This window comes from Sus scrofa, chromosome 3 (genome assembly GCF_054392235.1).
Source record: "Sus scrofa isolate SSC_HxYL_T2T_F1_AM1 chromosome 3, Sscrofa_HxYL_maternal_Yorkshire_Landrace_v2.0, whole genome shotgun sequence".
In the NCBI taxonomy this organism is placed as follows: Eukaryota; Metazoa; Chordata; class Mammalia; order Artiodactyla; family Suidae; genus Sus; species Sus scrofa.
In genome coordinates, this window is record NC_139385.1 from 9,406,699 (window position 1) to 9,424,581 (window position 17,883).

Consider the following 17,883-nt stretch of genomic DNA (forward strand, 5'->3'; position numbering starts at 1 on the left):
GGCCCACGGGTCCCATCCATCCTGTTCTCGGGTGGTCCGCTTGCCTGATCCGTGGGGAAGTGGTGGACTTGATCACGTGGGTCCCAACTCAGTCCTGAAAAGATCAAATCAGAAAATTAGGAAAGTCATTTGAATGTCATCCTCTGCTGACCCAGAAAACCCAAGGACCCCCCCACCCCACCCACGAGCGTTGCACACTCGCCCTCGTTAGGAATGCTCTGTACGTCACTGACATGACTAGAACTGCTTTAACAAAGCCCAGCAGAAACAAGTCTCCTTTGTATCTGTATTGTACGCTAGTTCTCAGGTCCACCAAGGGCTTGGCTCTCCTCCCTGGGAGCTGCGATTGACAGAGGCCACACCAAGCGAGGGGCAGCAGAAAGCACTTTGGACACTTGGACAGGGAGTGGGGAGATCCAGAGCCTCCTGCCAGGGCCTCGTTGGGAGGTCTCAGTCACATTCCTTTTTCCTCTCTGACCCTCGGTTTTCTCATCTGTAAAATGGAACAAGGACGGGGAAACAGCCCAGTGATGGATGGGGTTTGTCTTTATTCTAACCTCTTGCTGTCTTAGGAGGTCATCCAGCTCTTAATTCCAAACTCTAGCCTTTTGATTTTCCACAGGAGTTTGTATCCACCTAGGGGTTTCCTGAATACTCTGAAGCTTGTGTGGAGGCCCCTTCCCACTAACCGGTTGTTTGATGCCTGGGTGCTCTGTTGCCCAGGCATCAGCGGCTTGGTGGGCCCATTTTCATCTTCTTGTGCAAGTGCTAATTTTGTTTACTCCCTTGGTGAGGTTTCTTCACCGGAAAGCCACTTGAACAAGTTGTTGCGTTTCTTTTTCTGCAGTTTTTTTCCATCTTAACTTCCCATAGAGAAGAAAGAGGCCGCTTTTCTCCTCAGTGCTCCTCATTGCCTGAGCTGGCCTTCTTCATACGCATAAATAATTTTGATAGAACTTTGATCATAACATGAGTCTATAGTTACATTCTGCTTTTCTTCGCTAAATAGTAACCCATCAGCGCTTTCCCTCTATTGGGGATATACTTCAGAACCCTCATTTTTGGCTGGCAGCTTCCACTTCAAGCAGTGGAAGCAAATCAGGTTTGATGTTTTCTATGATAATAAGTTAATCAAAGGACATTTGGATGCCACAGAGCTCACCCACATCCCAGGTATTTCTTCCTTACCATTGCTGTGGTCTGCCACCTCTAACAAGGACTCGAAAAGCAGGATGGAGCTGGGAGCCTCAGCCTGCGTTTTGAAGTCTGCTTATGGCTCAGGTGAACTAATCGTGTGGCTGAGCTAACAGGAAGGGCCTGGCCGACAGCAGTGCATTTTCTGCCGGTCCGTCGCATAGCTGGGGAGGGTCAGGGGCCCTTAACGGTCTGTGTGCTCCAGGCTTCAATTCAGCCGAATCCAGAAACGTAGGGGGTGCGTTAAGTTCCAGTTTCAAGAACCAATGTATTCTATCTCAGAAAAATGCAGGAAGCTCTTAGAAGTAACGAGACAGGTATTTCTGCTCCGTGCCGTGGGGCCCAGCTCCGGGGGCCCAGGAAGAGGCGGAGCCAGAGCCCCATCACCCCCCACCCCAGCCCTCCCCACCCCCACCCCACTCTGGGGTGCATTTTCTTATCTGTTATCTGCTCGTCCTACTAGGAATGAAAGCTCCCCGAGGACGGCTTTGCCTGATTGCTCGGTGCCCAGCACCCGGAGCAGGGCCTGGCCTAGCACAGGAGTGACATGTCGAAGGAGCCTGTTACCCCGGGGTCCTCGGCAGCAAAGCAAAGCAGGGTTCACCAGGGGTCCCTCTGGTGGCTCTGGAGGGTTTGTCTCCTTTCAGTTCTCACCCTCGAGTGTCAGCCTCCATATCCAGTGTCGTTCTGGACAGTCCCACTGGGGTGACCGCGGGGCACCCGGAACTGCCCAGCATGTCCAGAGGAAAGCGTCTCCTTCCCCTCACGCCAGAGCGCTGGGTCACCGAGTCCTGGCCATGCTACCCCTAGAAGGTTCCATCCACTTCTCCCCACCCCAACCCCTGCCCTCCTCCCCAAGGTTCAGGCCACCACTCCTGTGTCTACAGTGGGTGACCCCGGGCTTCCTGCTGGCAGGAGCGGGTGCTCCTCCCCACCGCAGGCCGGCCAGGCCCCTTCTCGGCAGACCTCTTCCCACTCCTCCAGACTGACCTTCTGAGACGCGGTGTCCTGACCTCCAGGTCCGGCTCAGGTGGGCCCCTGTCACACACACGCCCCGCTGCCGCAGGCTGCGGCTCTTCACCTCTGCCCGTTATGCTTGCGCCTCAGCTCTTCCCTCCTGGCTGGGCACAGCCTGGCAGGGTGGTCTTGTCCCTGATTATGTCCCCGAGCGTCTACCCCAGTGCCTGCCACGTAGCAGAAGCTCTGTAAATGCTTGTCGAATGAATGACTAAATTAATAGATCAGGGAGTTCCCGTTGGGGCTCAGCGGGTTACGAACCTGACTAGTATCCGTGAGGAAACAGGTTCCATCCCTGGCCTCGCTCAGCGGGTTAACAATCCAGCCTTACCACAAGCTGTGGCGCAGGTCGCAGACACGGCTCAGATCCCGCATTGCTGTGGCTGTGGAGTAGGCAGGCAGCTGCCGCTCCGATTTGACCCCTAGCCTGGGAGCCTCCACATGCTGCAGGTGCGGCCCTAAAAAGGAAATAAAAAGAGATCAGGTGTTTACTTCCTTTCTCATCTGCCTCCAGATCCCTCCTCATCCCTTCATCAGTTATTTGAAGTTTTTATCAGAAATATTCTGCCCCTTCGGGCAGGGCGTGCTCTCTCCTCCACTGCCGTGACCCTTGTCTCCGTAGGACCCCCCCCCCCCCCGGTCAGCACCTGAGACACCATCCCCTCGCTGCATCTCAGGAACCGTGCTAGGTGCCAGGGCTGGAGCAGGTCCGCCAGGCAGCTCCCTGTTCTCGTGGACTCGAGTGTCTGGTAGAACGTGGGCATCCAACAGAAACGACACAGACACGTGATGAGGTTTGGGTCGGATATGGACTTCGAGGTAGAGCCCACCGGGCACGAGCACTTCGGGTGCCAGGCCGGGTACCCCTCAGCCAAGATGCAAGTGCCCCGGGGCGGTGGGAGTCTGTGCAGCACCTTTGAGAAGAGATCCCATGATTATACAGGTGAACGGGGGAGCCTCCTTCTTTTAGTGCAATGAGAGGAGAAATAAACGTCTCCACTCTGACAGTGCAACGCCCTCAGAGAGCTGGCATATTGTGGAATGACCTCTCCTTAAAGGCCTTGCATAACTGGAATTTTCCTATGTTCTGAGCAGAGTTATGCATAATCTGCCGGGAACTAACCTTGCGTGGGTGACTTGCTCTTGCCTCTTGATACTTTTGACTTTTTTTTTTTTTTTTTTACAATGAGCATGCCTTTATCTTTACCATCGGGGGTGGGGGGGGCATAAATTTGTAAAATATTCAGTTTCTGAATAGTTCTTAGCAGCGGATTTCAGATAAGCATGTTAAGCCGTAGTCAGGGGAGTATTTGTCCACACTTAGTAACTGGTATCAAACATTTGCCTTTTCAGTCCCAGAAACATCTTGGCAAAGGTTTTTTTGTTCTTTTTTCTTTTAAAGTTCTTAGAAAGGAGACAAAGTTAGTGACCCGTGTGTCGGTGCTGCAGAACGTCGGTGCTCTGGGCTGCAGAGGCCGGCGGAAGAGCCCCTGCAATTCCCATCACCTCCTGGCCTCTCTCCGGGTCCCCCCACCCCCTCAAGAGAGCGTCCCCTCTCCGTGCTCACTAAGATGTGGCTTAGGTCCTGCAGAAGTGCCCCAAGAAGGGTTTAGAAGGAGCACATGACCAGGGGTGTGAAATATGCATGGACCGGCCCCGAGCGTCTCATGACCGCCGCCGCCCACGGCATCTCCCGGGATAACGGGCCTGCGACCGGAAGTAGAATGCGTTCGTTTGCAGAAGTCTTGGACGAGAACTGGCAGAACGGAGCCCGTCTGTAGGATGCTCCTGGCGGGGGGCAGCGGGAGGTCTCAGCTGAGATTTAGGAAAACCTTCTCTGCTGGAGCATCTCCCCTCCAGCCTTGCATCTGAGGATCCAGAATAAAAGAGGGACACCGTGGATTGGAGCCTTGCTTTTTAATGCTCCTCCGCGGGAGTAAAGTCGTGAGCCGGTCCTTTGTGCCCGTCACGCTGGTTTAAGTAAGGAGACACTGTCGCTTCAAACTAGAAAACGCTGTTAATTGCATTCTTTTTCCTTCTTCCCTGCCTGTCCCCGATCAAGGATGCATAGTAAGACTCCTGGCCAAAGGGGACAAGAGCGTATGTTTTAGGTCAAGACCCTCCTTGCTTCTCACACCAAGGTTTTCACCCCTGTGTGTCTCGGTGGCGTTTTTGAAGGCTGTGGGATGTGGCCGCCCCCGCCTGATCCTGTGAGGCTGCTCCAGTCCGTGTCTTCTGGGTCTCCCGGGTTGGCAGGCACTGGTGCCCAGGCCCCTCCAGAGAGAACTCTAACCTCTGAGCAAGCTCCCCTTTGCACGTTTTCAGTTTATCTTCCTGAACCCTCTTCATTCACACGTGAGAATCGACCACCAGCACCAAGATGGGACAGGAGCGGGGCAGGGGCTGCGGCCATGGGATAAAGCTGTGGGTGGCAGGTGCCCTCTCTCCCCCCGCTGGGCTGCAGGACCAGAGCTGGTCAGCCCCAGCCTCAGGGAACAGGAGCACAAGTGGACAAGGGACAGGCACGGTCCGCCCAATACTGGGGTACCTGTAACCCAAACAGGGAGGCAGCCTCTCCATCTTCCTCCATCAGCTTAAGACAAACTTGGGGCTGGAGCAGCCTCACCAGTTTGTGCACCAAATGTTTGCAGGTTGAGGAGGCAGCTGCACACGTGTTAAAGGCCGGCCTGACAAGATGGGCATCCGGGTCACTTCCGTCCTGTCTTCAGGGCTCGCCCTCTGGACTCCTGTCCCTGTCCCCTGACCCAGCGGGAGAACTCCCTGGAGGGACTCGGGATCCTCGGTTAGCTCTGGAGCAGGGAGTGGGGGGTGGTCCCATCTTCCCCCCTTTGCCATGACTGGGGTGGTCCTGGCACATTCGCTATCTAGACAGCGTCTCATCAGTTGCTCATCAGCATGCTAATTGCTGTATGACTAATTATGCCCTGAATTCCAGTTGATTTTCTTAATGAGACAGCTGGGTTAATTATGTAATCGTATGATTACATTAGCCTAGAGTGCCCTGGCAGAGAGGGGCGGCTGCCGCACTCTGACGTCATCACGGGGATGGCACTCGTGGGCCACATCCACCCTCTGGCGTGGCTGGGGGCGGGGGCCTCGTGCGCACGTGAGCCGGGGTCCAGGGACGTGGGGCTCTGCGGTCCTCCACCCCGCCCCCCAACCCCTGCACACCCACCCCCAGCACCCCCTGGACCCCGGCCCTCAGCCCTGCCGTGCTCTGTGCGGTTCAGCAGCACCCTCTTCCTCCTCTTGGGACGTCCCTGCCCCAGGGGACCCACACCGGTGTCCCACAGTCCCTGCAGGACCACACGACGGTGGTTCATGTAAAGCCAGGACAGCCCAGACCGGCCCTGGCCTCACGGCCACCGTCCCCGCACAGGTGCTGTTTCACACCCGCTTCTGCCCTGATCTCCGCACCTCGTGTTTCACTCTCTCCACTGAGGGTCCTGTGCCAGCTGAGCCCACCTCCCACCAGGTTATGGTCCTTGGACCCCCTCTCCCTCTGCTGGACTCTGAGTGCGGGACGCCCCGGTACTGTCCCTGGGTGGCTCTGAGTCTTAGACTCTCACATGCCGCGTGGCCACCAGGGAGCAGCTGATTCCCCAGCCGAGCCATCCCTGGAAGGTAACCGGTGCCACCCGTCACACAGTCGCTGAGGTCACAGAGGCAGGAGGCAGCCTGAATTTCCTTCCCTCCCTCCCACCTTAGAGCCGTCTGTTGGTGAGTCCTGCAGTCCCAGCCTCCAGGATGCACCCCAGTTGGAGCACGCCTCCCATTGGCCACCCCCATCCAAGCCTCTGTTACATCCCATGACCTTCACTTCACACAACCCAAGGGGCAGAGTGGCCTTTGAGCTGCATTTGTTCACGTCCCTCGACAGTAAAATAATCTGAATTTGCATCCCCCAATATATAGACTATTTAGTTAAATGATGTGTACATGTAATTACAGTAGTGTGTGAAGTACATTGCAAATCATACACTAAAAACAGAATTAAGAGTGTGATGAAGACTAAAAAGGAGTGAAAATGTACATTTTTTGGAGTTCCTGTCATGGCTCAGGGGAAACAAATCTGACTAGCATCCACGAGGACTCAGGTTCAATCCCTGGCCTCACTCAGGGGGTTAAGGACCCAGCGTCTTAAGGATCCGAGCTGTGGTGTAGGTCTCAGACTCAGCTCAGATCCAGCGTTGCTGTGGCTGTGGTGTAGGCTGGCGGCTACAGCTCCTATTTGACCCCTAGCCTGGGAACCTCCATATGCTATGGGTGCGGCCGTAAGAAGACAAAAAGAAAAAGAGAGAGAGGAAAACAAAATTAAAATTTACTCCTTTTTTTTTTTTTTTTTTTGGCCGTACCTGCAGCATGTGGAAGTTCAGGGCCAGGAATTGAACCTGCACGACAGCAACAACCCAAGTTGCAATGACAACACCGGATCCATAACCTGCTATGCCCCCAGGGGAATGCCTGAATTCACATTTTATTAGCATACCAAAAATGTCTCACTAAAGAATATATTTTTAAATCAACTTCATGGGGGCGTAATGAACGTACAATAAGACACGCCCATTTTAAGTGTACCATCTGGTAAGTGCGGCCAAGCACACCGTCAAGATACAGACCCTTTCTGTCGCCTCGAAACTTCCCTTAGAATCCAAAGACCAGCAACCTCTGACCTGCTTCCCGTCGATCTAGATGAGATCTCTAGATGAGATCCATCGTGTCTGGAGTTTCTCTCTTTAGACAGGTGCTCTCCCGCGTCCGGCTTGCTTTATTGGCACGGTGTGTTGGGGATTATTTGCCTGTGCGTTTGGGCAATGGTATCCCACTGTGTGGATATGTGACAGTTTGCTTACCTGTCCACCTGTTAATGGACATTTGCGTCATTTCCAGTTTGTGGCTATCATGAGCAATTGCACATGGACATTTATTTTCGACTCTAACTTAGATAAATACCTAGGACTGGAATCGCTAGGGGCATGGGATGGATGTGTGTTTAGCCTGGTAAGAAACCACCAAATGGTTTTTTCGAAGTAATTGTGTCATTTCACCGCCCGCCCACCCAGTACCTGTGGGAGTTCCAGTTGCTCCACGTCTTCTCCACCATTTGGTGTTGTCAGTCTTTGATTTTAGGCGTTCTAGCAAGTGCAGAGCTTATTTCATTGTGATTTTAATTTCCATTTTTCTTTTTTTTTTTTTTTCTTGTGTTTTTGCTATTTCTTGGGCCACTCCCATGGCATATGGAGCTTCCCAGGCTAGGGGTCAAATCGGAGCCATAGCCACCAGCCCACGCCAGAGCCATAGCAATGCGGGATCCGAGCCACGTCTGCAGCCTACACCACAGCTCACGGCAATGCCGGATCATTAACCCACTGAGCAAGGGCAGGGATGGAACCCGCAACCTCATGGTTCCTAGTCAGATTCGTTAACGGACGGGAACTCCTCCATTTTTCTTGATGACTAATTATGCTGAATATTTTTTTGCATGCCTTTGGACCTTCATAGATCTTCACTTATCAAGAGTCCATTTAAATCTTTTGCCTGTTTTTTTTTAAATGGATCCTTTGTCTTACTACTGAATTGTAGTTTTTACATACTCTAGATACAAGTCCTTTGTCAAATATATGCCCTGCAAATATTCCCCAGTTTCTTGTCGTTTGAAGAGCAGACTTTGTTATTCTAATAAAGTCTAGTTTATTAATGTTTTCTTCTAATGGTTATTGCTTTTTATGTTCTAAGAAATCGTTGCCTAGTCCAAGGTCGTACATTTTTTTTCTCCTGTGTTTGTATGTGTGGTTCTTTTTTTTAAGTAAAGTTATATAGTTTTATCTTTTACCTTTAGGTCTGTGATACATTTTGAGTTAATTTTTATGTTTTGTATGAGGTAAGAGTTGAGTTTCGTTGAAAATTAATGGGATGATATATGTGTGAATTTTTTTTCTATGCTCTCTTTTTCATTTCATTCATCTGTGTGTCTATTCTTATGTTAATATTATATATACTATCCTGATTCTTTTTTTTTTTTTGTCTTTTTAGGGCCACACCCATGCCGCATATGGAGGTCCCCAGGCTAGGGGTTGAATCTGAGCTACAGCTGCTGGCCTACACCACAGCCATGGCCACAGCAACTTGGAATCCAGACCTTTTGTGTTTGACCTACACCATAGCTCACAGCAACGCAGTATCCTTAACCCAGTGAGTAAGGCCAGGCGTTGAACCTACGTCCTCATGGATATTAGTCGGATTCATTAACCACTGAGCCACGACAGGAACTCCCACTCTCTTGATTCTTGCAGCATTATAATCAGTCTTGAAATAAGGTAATGAAAGTCCTTTACTGTTGGTCTTCTTTTTCAAAATTGTTTTGGCTAATTGAGTTCCCATGTAAATTTTAGATTTGGCTTGTTGGTTTTTACAAACAAGCCTACCAGGATTTAGAACTAGATTCCACTGTCTCTGTAGATCAGTTCAAGGAAAATTGACAGCTCAACACTATTGAGTCTTCTAATCCAAACATGGTATATTTCTTTATGTCTTTTCTTTCCCTCAGCCGTATTTTATAGTTTTCAGTGTAATAACCCTGGTACATAATTGTGCTCAGTTTATGTCTAAGTAAGTCGTGTTTTTGGATGCTAGAGTAAATGGTTTGTTTTTTTTTTTTTTTTTTTTCAGTAATTTTCTTTTCCAATTCTTTGTGGCTTTAATATAGAAATTGATTAAATTTTATATAATGATATTCTATTCATGACCTTTTAAAACAACTTCTTGGTTCAGAAAAGGTGTTTTGGGTTGTTGTGTCTGTTAAGGTTCCCTAGAATGTTCTATCTTAAAGGTTCCTCGTGCCCTTGAAGAGATTACGTACTTTATAGTTGCTGCATGGAATGTTCTGTGCATATCAAGTCAAATTGATTGATAGCATTTTTCAAGTTTTTTATGTTCATACTGATTTCCAATCTATAGTATATTTCTTTTTCTGTTTCTTTTCTCCCCCCCCCCCACCTCACTGCTCAGTACAGTGGTGAATAGAGGTAGTAAAAGCAGACATCCCTGTGTTTTTCCTGACCTTAAGGAAACCATCCAGTCTTTTCCCATTAAATAGGATGTCAGCTAGAATGGGTTTTTATTTATTTTTTTTTATTTATTTATTTTTTGTCTTTTTGCCTTTTCTAGGGCTGCTTCCGCGGCATATGGAGGTTCCCAGGCTAGGGGTCGAATCGGAGCCATAGCCACCAGCCTATGCCAGAGACACAGCAACTCGGGATCCAAGCCGAATCTGCAACTTACACCACAGCTCATGGCAACGCCAGATCCTTAACCCACTGAGCAAGGCCAGGAATCGAACCCACAACCTCATGGTTCCTAGTTGGATTCATTAACCACTGAGCCACGATGGGAACTCCTAGAAGGGGTTTTTATAGACACCCTTAAAGGATTCAGAAGACTCCTTTATATTCCTAGTTTGCTGAGAGTTTTTGTCATACATGGGTATTGAATTTTGTCAGATTTTTTTTCGGCATCTATTGAGATAATCATGATTTTCTCTTTTATTCTCTGAATATAGTGAAATAGTTTACTTTGCTAGTGTTAAACAACGTTGCCTTCTTAGGATAAGTCTAACGTGGTTATGATGTGTTGTGCTTTTGAAATTTTTCTGGATTTAATTTGCTCATATTTTCGCTGAGAGTCTTGCACTTAAATTCATAAGGAATACAGCACTATCGGGGGTTTTTTTTGCCCGTTTTTGTTTTAATGTTTTTATGAGTTTTGGCATCAAGGTAATCGTGCTGGTTTTATAAAATAAGTTAGAGTTTATGTAACATTGCTTTTTTTGTTGTTGTCTTTTTAGGGCCGCACCCACAGCATTTGGAGGTTCCTAGGCTAAGGGATGAATCGGAACTTCAGCTGCCAGCCTGCACCGCAGCCACAGCAACGCCAGATCTGAGCTCCGTCTGTGATCTACACCACAGCTCAGAGCAGCGCCAGATCCTTACCCACTGAGCATGGCCGGGGATCTAACCTGCATCCTCGTGGATACTGGTCCAGGTTCGTTTCCACTGAGCCGTGAAGGGAACTCCTCGGACTGCTGTTAATCTTCCTTAGAACATCTCTAGTTCACCAGCGAAGCTGTCCATCCAGGCCTGGAATTTTCCTTTTTGCTAGGTTTTTAGTTGCAAATTTAACTTCTTTAACAGAGAGAGGGCTATTAAATTTTTGTTTAATTTCTTCTTGAGTCAGTTTTGGTAATTTCCAAGGAATAATTCCTTTTATGGGAATTATCAAATTTATTGGCATAATATTGTTGATGATATTTCATTACCTTTTAAATATCTATAGGATGTATACTCATGTCCATTTTTTCATTCCTGATCTTGGAACCTGTGAATTCTCCCTCTTTTTTTTTTTTTTTTTTTCTATCCTTTTTTTTATGCTTCATTTCTTGATCAGTCTGGATAGAGGCTTATCCATTTTACTCAGAGGTTACTATGCCCTTTTTTCCTGAGTTTTTTAATGTGGAGGCTTAGGTCATTGATTTATTCCATTCTAGTTAGAGAATGTGCTTTGTATGATTTCTGTTCTTTGAAATTTACTGACAAAAAGACAAAAAGTAAAAATAAGTAAATTTACTAAGACTTGTTTTATGGCCTAGCGTATGTTCTATCTTGACAAGTGTCCCGGGTGCACTTGAAGAAAATGTGTGATCTGCAGTTGTTGAGTGGAGTGGTCTATGAATGTCAGTTATGTCAAGTTGGTCAATAGTGTCGTTCTCATCTTTTGCATCCATACTGATTTTATACCAAACTGTGCTATTATTAGCAGAAACAGAGTTTTGAAATCTTTATTATTGTGGATTTTTCTTTTTCTTCCACTTATATTAGTTTTTACGGCATGTTTTTGAAACTTTGTCTTATAGTATATATGCTTTTAGGCTTGTTATGTCTTTTCAATGATTTGATACTCTTCAGTTTATACGGTGATTTTGTTTTTGCTAATATTCCTTGCACTAAAGTTTCCTTCATCTCATTTGATATAGGCACTCCAGCTTTCTTTTCTTCTTTCTTTCTTTTAGGCTGCACCCACAGCATATAGAAGTTCCCAGGCTAGGGGTTGATTTGGAGCTGCAGCTGCCAGTCTATACCACAGCCTCAGCAACATGGGACCTGAGCCGCAACTGTGACCTACACCACAGCTCACAGCAACGGCAGATCCTTAGCACCAGGGATCAAACCTGCATCTTCATGGATGCGAGTCAGGTTCTTAACCCCCGCGGAGCCCCAGCAGGAACTCCATCAGCTTCCTTTTGATGAGTGTTTTCATGTTACATCTTTTTCTATCCTTTTACTATTAACCTGTCTTTGTTGTTTTATTTAAGTTGCACTTCTTGTAAACAACTCTGTCATGTATTTTTCCCCAGTCTGACAATCCATCTTTTAAGTGGAATGTTAGGTCTTTTTATGTTTCATGTAATTATAAAGAAAAGTTTAAGTCTACCCTCTTACTGTTTGATTTCTACTTAACTATTTTTTCATATGTCTTTCTTGCTTTATTTTTCTTATATTTTGTGATCTTGTTTTATCTCCCGGATTGTCTTATTAGCCATAACCCTGTTTTTCTTTCTTAGTGGTTACTTTAAGGTTTACATTAAGCATCTTTAATTTATCACACTACACCTTTAAATAATATTCTCCTACTTCACATACAGTGTAAGACTCTCACGGTACATTTTCATTTCCTCCGTTCTGTCCTTTGTGTATTGTTACTCATTTTACTTCTACAGAGGTTATAACCCTGCAGTACATTGTACTGTTTTTGCTTCTAAATAGTCATCTTTTAAAGATTTAAACATGAGAAATGTAATATTTTATTTTTACCCATATATTTACCATCTCCAATGTTGTTTCTTTCTTTATGTAGATCCAGGTTTCCATCTGGCATCAGTTTATAGCATTTCCTTTAACATATCTTATAGTCTAGATCCATTGGTAATGAATTCTGCCAGCTTTTGTTCATCTGAAACAAACGAAAAATATCTCTCTCACCCTCATTTTTGAAGGATATCTTTTGGTTGGGTAGAAACCTCGAGGTTGGCTGTTTTTGTTGCTGTTTTTGCTCTCTTAGGTCTCCGTCAGCCTTAACGTTCTTCCCCAAGTCTTCCTTTCTCTGACTTTGATAATACTTCCTTTTTATTCTTCTTTTCAGCAATTTGATTGTGCTAGTTGGCGTTCTTTGTGTTTCTTCTGCTTGGATTTTGTTGAGTTTCTTGGATTTGAGGGTTATTCGCTTTTACCAAATTTGGAAGATTTTTGCCACTATTCCTTCACGTACATCCTTTGCCCCATTCTGGGACATGTATGTTAGATCGCTTGATGCTGTTTCACAGGTTGCTGAGGTTTTCGTAATTTTTTTCCCCAGTCTCTTCTCTATGCTTCTGTTTAGACAGTTTCTGTGACTTTGAGTTAGTTCGCTGATCTTTTTTATTTTGCAGCATCTAATCTGCTTAAACCAGTTAGGGATTTTTTTTTTTTTTTTCCTCAGCTACTGTATTTTAAGCTCTAGAATTCTACCTGGCTCTTTATAGCTCCTCTTTTTCTCCTCATTGTGTTCATGTTTTTCTTCAAATCCTTGAGGTTGCTTTTAATAGCTGTTTTAGTCTTTGTAAGCCACTCCCAGTATCTCTTGTCATTTCTGATTCTTTTTTTTAATTTTTTTGATTAACTAATTTTTTCCTCTTATTATCCTGTTTGTTGCATGTCTGGTAATGTTTGATTGGATGTTGGACATCATAATTATTAACTGGATTTCGTTGTCTTTCTTAAGTATATTAAAATTCATTTGGGCAGACAGTTAAATTACTTGCAGATCAACTCCAGTTATTCTGAGACATGTTTTGAAGCTTTGGGCGGCAGGTCTGGACTAGCCTTTTCTTTAGGATTAGCTTGGCCCTCCACTCTGGTGTGGCCCTCTGGTGCCTCTACCAAATGTCCTGGTTTTCCAGCAAGTCTCTCTTCTCTGGCTGGTTGCAACTCAAGGGCCTCCCAACACTCTGAATCCTGGGAGTTGTTTACTTCAACCTTCCTTGTAGTTCTTCACCCAGCCTTGTGGAATTTCACCCTGGGTGTGTGTGTGCACCTCATCTTTTAGCAGCAGACTTTTGATCACTCCTCTGCAGGTCTCTCCGCCTCTTCCTCTGCACACCTCCTCCCTTCCAGTGCTCTGCCCTGTCAATTCCAGGATCTTCTGCTCTCCTTCTTCTCAACCCAAGAGGAATGTCATGCTCTGCTTGGGCTTCTCCCCTCCCTGTGCTACACTCCAGAAAGTGTTTCCTGGCAGAAGTTCAGGGTGGTTAGGGCTCAGCTTATTTGTTTCCGTTCTCTCAGGGATTATCATTCTGCTCTACTGCTTGCTGTTTGTACGAAATGGTTGTTTCTATACAAAATCTATAGAAAATGGTTGTTTCATATAGATTGCCTAATATTCTAGTTGTTTATGGCAAGAGGGCCCGTCAGGGCCAGTTAACCTGTGTGGCCAGAGGTGGAAATCTCCAAGTTTTATTCATTTCATTCTTGGTTTTAATGGCTGTCATCAATGCCTGGGAAAGAGAACACAAAAAGATACAGAGGTCCAAACCAAAGTAGTACATTATTAGTGCAAAAATATGATTCATATTTTCGAAGCCTGCTTACCAGTTATGAGAAAGTACTAGTTGAAATTTAGCTAGTAAATTTTTATTTACCCTGATATTCAATTTTTCTTGCTAACTAGTCAGAAGATACTGTGGGGTTTTTTTTTTGCGGAGGGTAGGGGAGAGGTTGTTTTTTTCTTTCTTCTGGCCCTGCGCATAGCATGTGGAAGGTCCCAGGCCAGGGATCGAACCTGTACCCCAGCAGTGACCCTAGCTGCTGTGCTACAAGGGAACCCTAGAGGACGCTTTGTTTTGTTTTTTATTTTAATATTATCAAATGGTTTGAAACTACTTTTGGCAACTATTTCATCTGGTTTGAGTTGGTTGATAACAGGTAACATTTATTGAGTATTAGCTCTGTTCCCGGCAGTGTGTACACACGCCATCGTAGTTAATTACCACTGCCTAATGAGACAGGCACAATTATTATGCCCAATCTATAGATGAAGAAAGTAAGATAGAGAGATAATAAGTACCTTGCCTAATGCTGCACCATCAGTAAGTGGCAGAGCTGGGATTTGATTGCATGCAGTCCAGCCCACACGCTAAACCATTACACTGTACTCCCTGTCATCTGATATGAGGCACTGAGACATTTTTGTAGAAATGTTGTCTTTGCCCATAAGTTTATATGATGATGGGAACATCTCCAAATATCCACTTTTAGAATGCTGTCACTGTAAATGAGTTTCATTCAAGAAGTAGGGTTTTTTTTTCCCCCACTAAGTATTAAAACACCACATTTACTTCAAAGACATAGATTATATGTTTATTTTTTTTTTAAATGTCTGCCAGGCAGCATATTACTGATAGCCATCTGCCATCACAGAACAGGGCAGCTAATTTGGAACACTTAGCTTTTTAAAAGAAAAGCATGTAACTCATCTTTAAGCTAAAAACTAAAACTCAGCAACCCTTTTTGTGCTCCAGGGTACCTCGGTTTTCTTCTCCCACCCTGTGGCTTATCGTACAAGAGAGTCAGTCTCTGAAGGTTTTTTCCCGTCAGGAGTAGAATCGAATCCAGACTGTCCTCTAGTCATGTCAGCTGCTGTATTTTTGAGACCAATACACTCCGGCTGCACAGCAGGGCACCTCAGGCGTATTTTCAGCTCTAGAATCCAGTTTTTCCTCTTCTTTGTATCTTCTCTTTCTCTCCTTAATTGTGTTCATATTTTTCTTTAAATCCTTGAGCACAGACCTCCCTCTCTGACCAGTTTCCCTTCGTGGTTCCTCACTGGTTTCTCCCGGCTCTTTGTATGTGCCATCCTCACACCCACCTCTGGACCTTGGCACTGCCGTTCCATCTGCCAAGAGTCTTCGCGTCTCTCCTGCCTGACATCGGATCTCAGTCCCAGCATCACCTCCTCAGAGGCCCATCTGTCCCCAGGACCCCGTTCCCCATTCTCCGCACCCCGTGTTGCTCCTCTCGACGCCCGGTTGCACTGCAGGTGTTCTGTTTGGTTAGACTTTGCTGTGTGTCTCCCTCACTGCGGTAGACTGTCAAGTCCCCGAGGACAAGGATTTTGTCTTGTTCACCCTCATGTCCCCCCGGCACCTAGAACAGTCCCGATGTCACAGCACGTGTCCCTGGGCGCCAGCCATGGGACAGAACCGTTCTTTTGGCCGAGCCCGGCTTCCCTGCTCCATCTTGCACACGGACTGACTGTCCCCTGGTCTCCACGGGTCTAAACCCTGACCCCTGTGGTTTTAAAAGATAAATAAACCACAGCACCAGCCACTTTGCCGGTCTCTCTGTCTGGGAATGGCCTTCTTGTTTACCTTTGTTGCCCGTGAACGTGGCTTATCTCGGTGAGGCTGGGCCCGGACGTCCAGCCCCGTGCCTCGGTGGGCCTCACCCAGAGCAGACAGATGCCCAGGAATGGCTTGTTAGCTTCGCACCTGAGGAGACAGTATAATTTAGTCGGCTGCTGGTTCGGGATGCAGAAATCTTAATTAGACTTTGGCGAACCTGTTTGCCCAGCGCCCCTACCTCCCCTGCCCTGGTGAGATGCCAGCACCTGCCAGTGAGATGCCAGCACCTGCCGGGCTGCAGAGCCCCCTCCCCTGGCCTCTGGCTGAGCCGCCTGGAATTCACACGGTCACCATACACGTATTTAGGGGAAGGTGCCGAAGAAAGACCGGCGACGGTCTGGTTGTTTGTTATACGTATGTTTTGGAGCCTTGCGTTGCCGAATGAGCTCTAGAAGGCCTCCGAGTGTTCAGGGGTGAAGTGCGAGGTGACTGAGGGACACTCTGCGAGTCTGTCCCTCCGGGTGGAGGGCCCTGGAGGCGGCAGGGAAGACGGGCTGCAGCACCTGGGGTGTTCCTTCCTGCCGCGCGTATGGGTGTGGGCTCTGGCCTCCCCCAGACAGTCCCCTGATGGAGCGGCTGAGATCGGAGGCTTGTGACGTTCAGAATAAGACCTCGCAATACTTGTGTGGGGTTTAAATGGCATTGGAAATCATTAAGGAGACAAAAAGCTATGATTTCCCCTAGATTAACATGCAGGCTGGGGTTTGGCATGCCGAAATTCATTGTTTTGGTCTCTAGCCCAAACATGCTAGAGTCATTATATTGTCATGTGGTAATTAGTTGTTCCTTTAATACAAGTAATAAAAATTAAGCCTAAGAGGTACTTTAGCAATGCCTTTTACATGATCCAAAACAATATTCAAATGCTGTAGGCGTTGAGTCATCCAGCCGTACTGTAGTGAAGTCTGAAGTTTAATGCATAGAGATGTTTGAACATTCAGTTCATTCTTTATTCTGGGACCAGTTCTGCTACTTAGGCATTAACCTTTAATCGTGTTAAATTAAATATACATGCCATGATGAATAATTATGAGAGTGCCAGAATTTTCATTTACAATACGATGCTTTGAAAATTTGTCTAGAGGTCCTAGTTACCATTCACTTGATAATGTGCGTGTTGTTTTTATATGTCACCGAATTCCTTGCTGAATCGAACAAGAGAAACTATTTTTCATTCGAAGCAGACACAGTGGGTCCTGGCCTCTTAAAAGGAATGAACTGGAAAAGTTGTCAACCGAAATATTAGGGATGGCGGGCACTAGACTAGCTTAGCTCTTTAGACATGTAATCAGTCCTGGCAGTTGAGCTGGGAAGCCTAGAGCAGTGAACAGTCATAGAATTTTATCCAGGCGCAGCGGTTCTCCTCCTCGGTTCTTGCCTGACCTCTGTTTCAAGTTCAAGTTGTCGTTCAACACGCAGGGGCCGTGGGCATGCTGTCTGTCTCCTTCGGGCCATTTGTCCAGCAGGAGGCCACAGGGCGAGGGGGCAGAAGGGTGGAGGCAGAAAGTGTCCAAGGAAGATACTGAAATAAAAAAAAAAAAAAAAAGCCATACCTGGAATGTTCCAAGGAGATTCATTCTTCAGTGTTTTTACGACTCCTACTTACGAGGAACTATCTCCCCGAAATAGCTTTCGAAGTCTCATTTAACATAAATATTTTAACGCTGAAGAAAATAACGAGAGGCCGCCAACGAGAAAGCCACGAGGTGGTCATAAACTGTATATACGCCCAGAATCGATGCCCGGCCACTGGGCTTTCACGCGACGGGCCGTGTTGGTGTTGGACGCTGGGCCGGACCTGCCCTGGACCTGCCCCGGAGCCCGCCTTTTGTAAACCCCGCGAAGACGTTGGCATCTCAGAGCATTCCTGGCTCCTGGTGGACGTGCCAACCGAGGCACGGTCGACCAGGCCCTCATTTCCAGGAACCAAGGGTGGTCTGAGAAATGACTGGCTCTGGTATTTGGAAATTAAGTTAGGTCTTGAATATATACCCTTGCTGATCCACTGGGCTTGGTGTTTAGCATTCCTCAACCGGAGACTAAATCTTTGCAGCCGTCTCACAAGTGATGCTGGCATCCGTAGCAGAAATATCTTCCGTAATCTTTTCTAAGCCCAGCAGCCTGGGGTATTCTACTCTGACGGGGCCCTGGAGCCCTAGAGG

The 17,883-nt window shown here is 46.9% G+C and overlaps 1 protein-coding gene across 16 annotated transcripts in view; it reads left to right on the forward strand.

Moving 5' to 3' along the window:
* Window positions 1–17,883, forward strand: part of CUX1 (cut like homeobox 1) — a 352,709-nt gene that overhangs the window by 193,267 nt on the left and 141,559 nt on the right. The window lies entirely within an intron of this gene.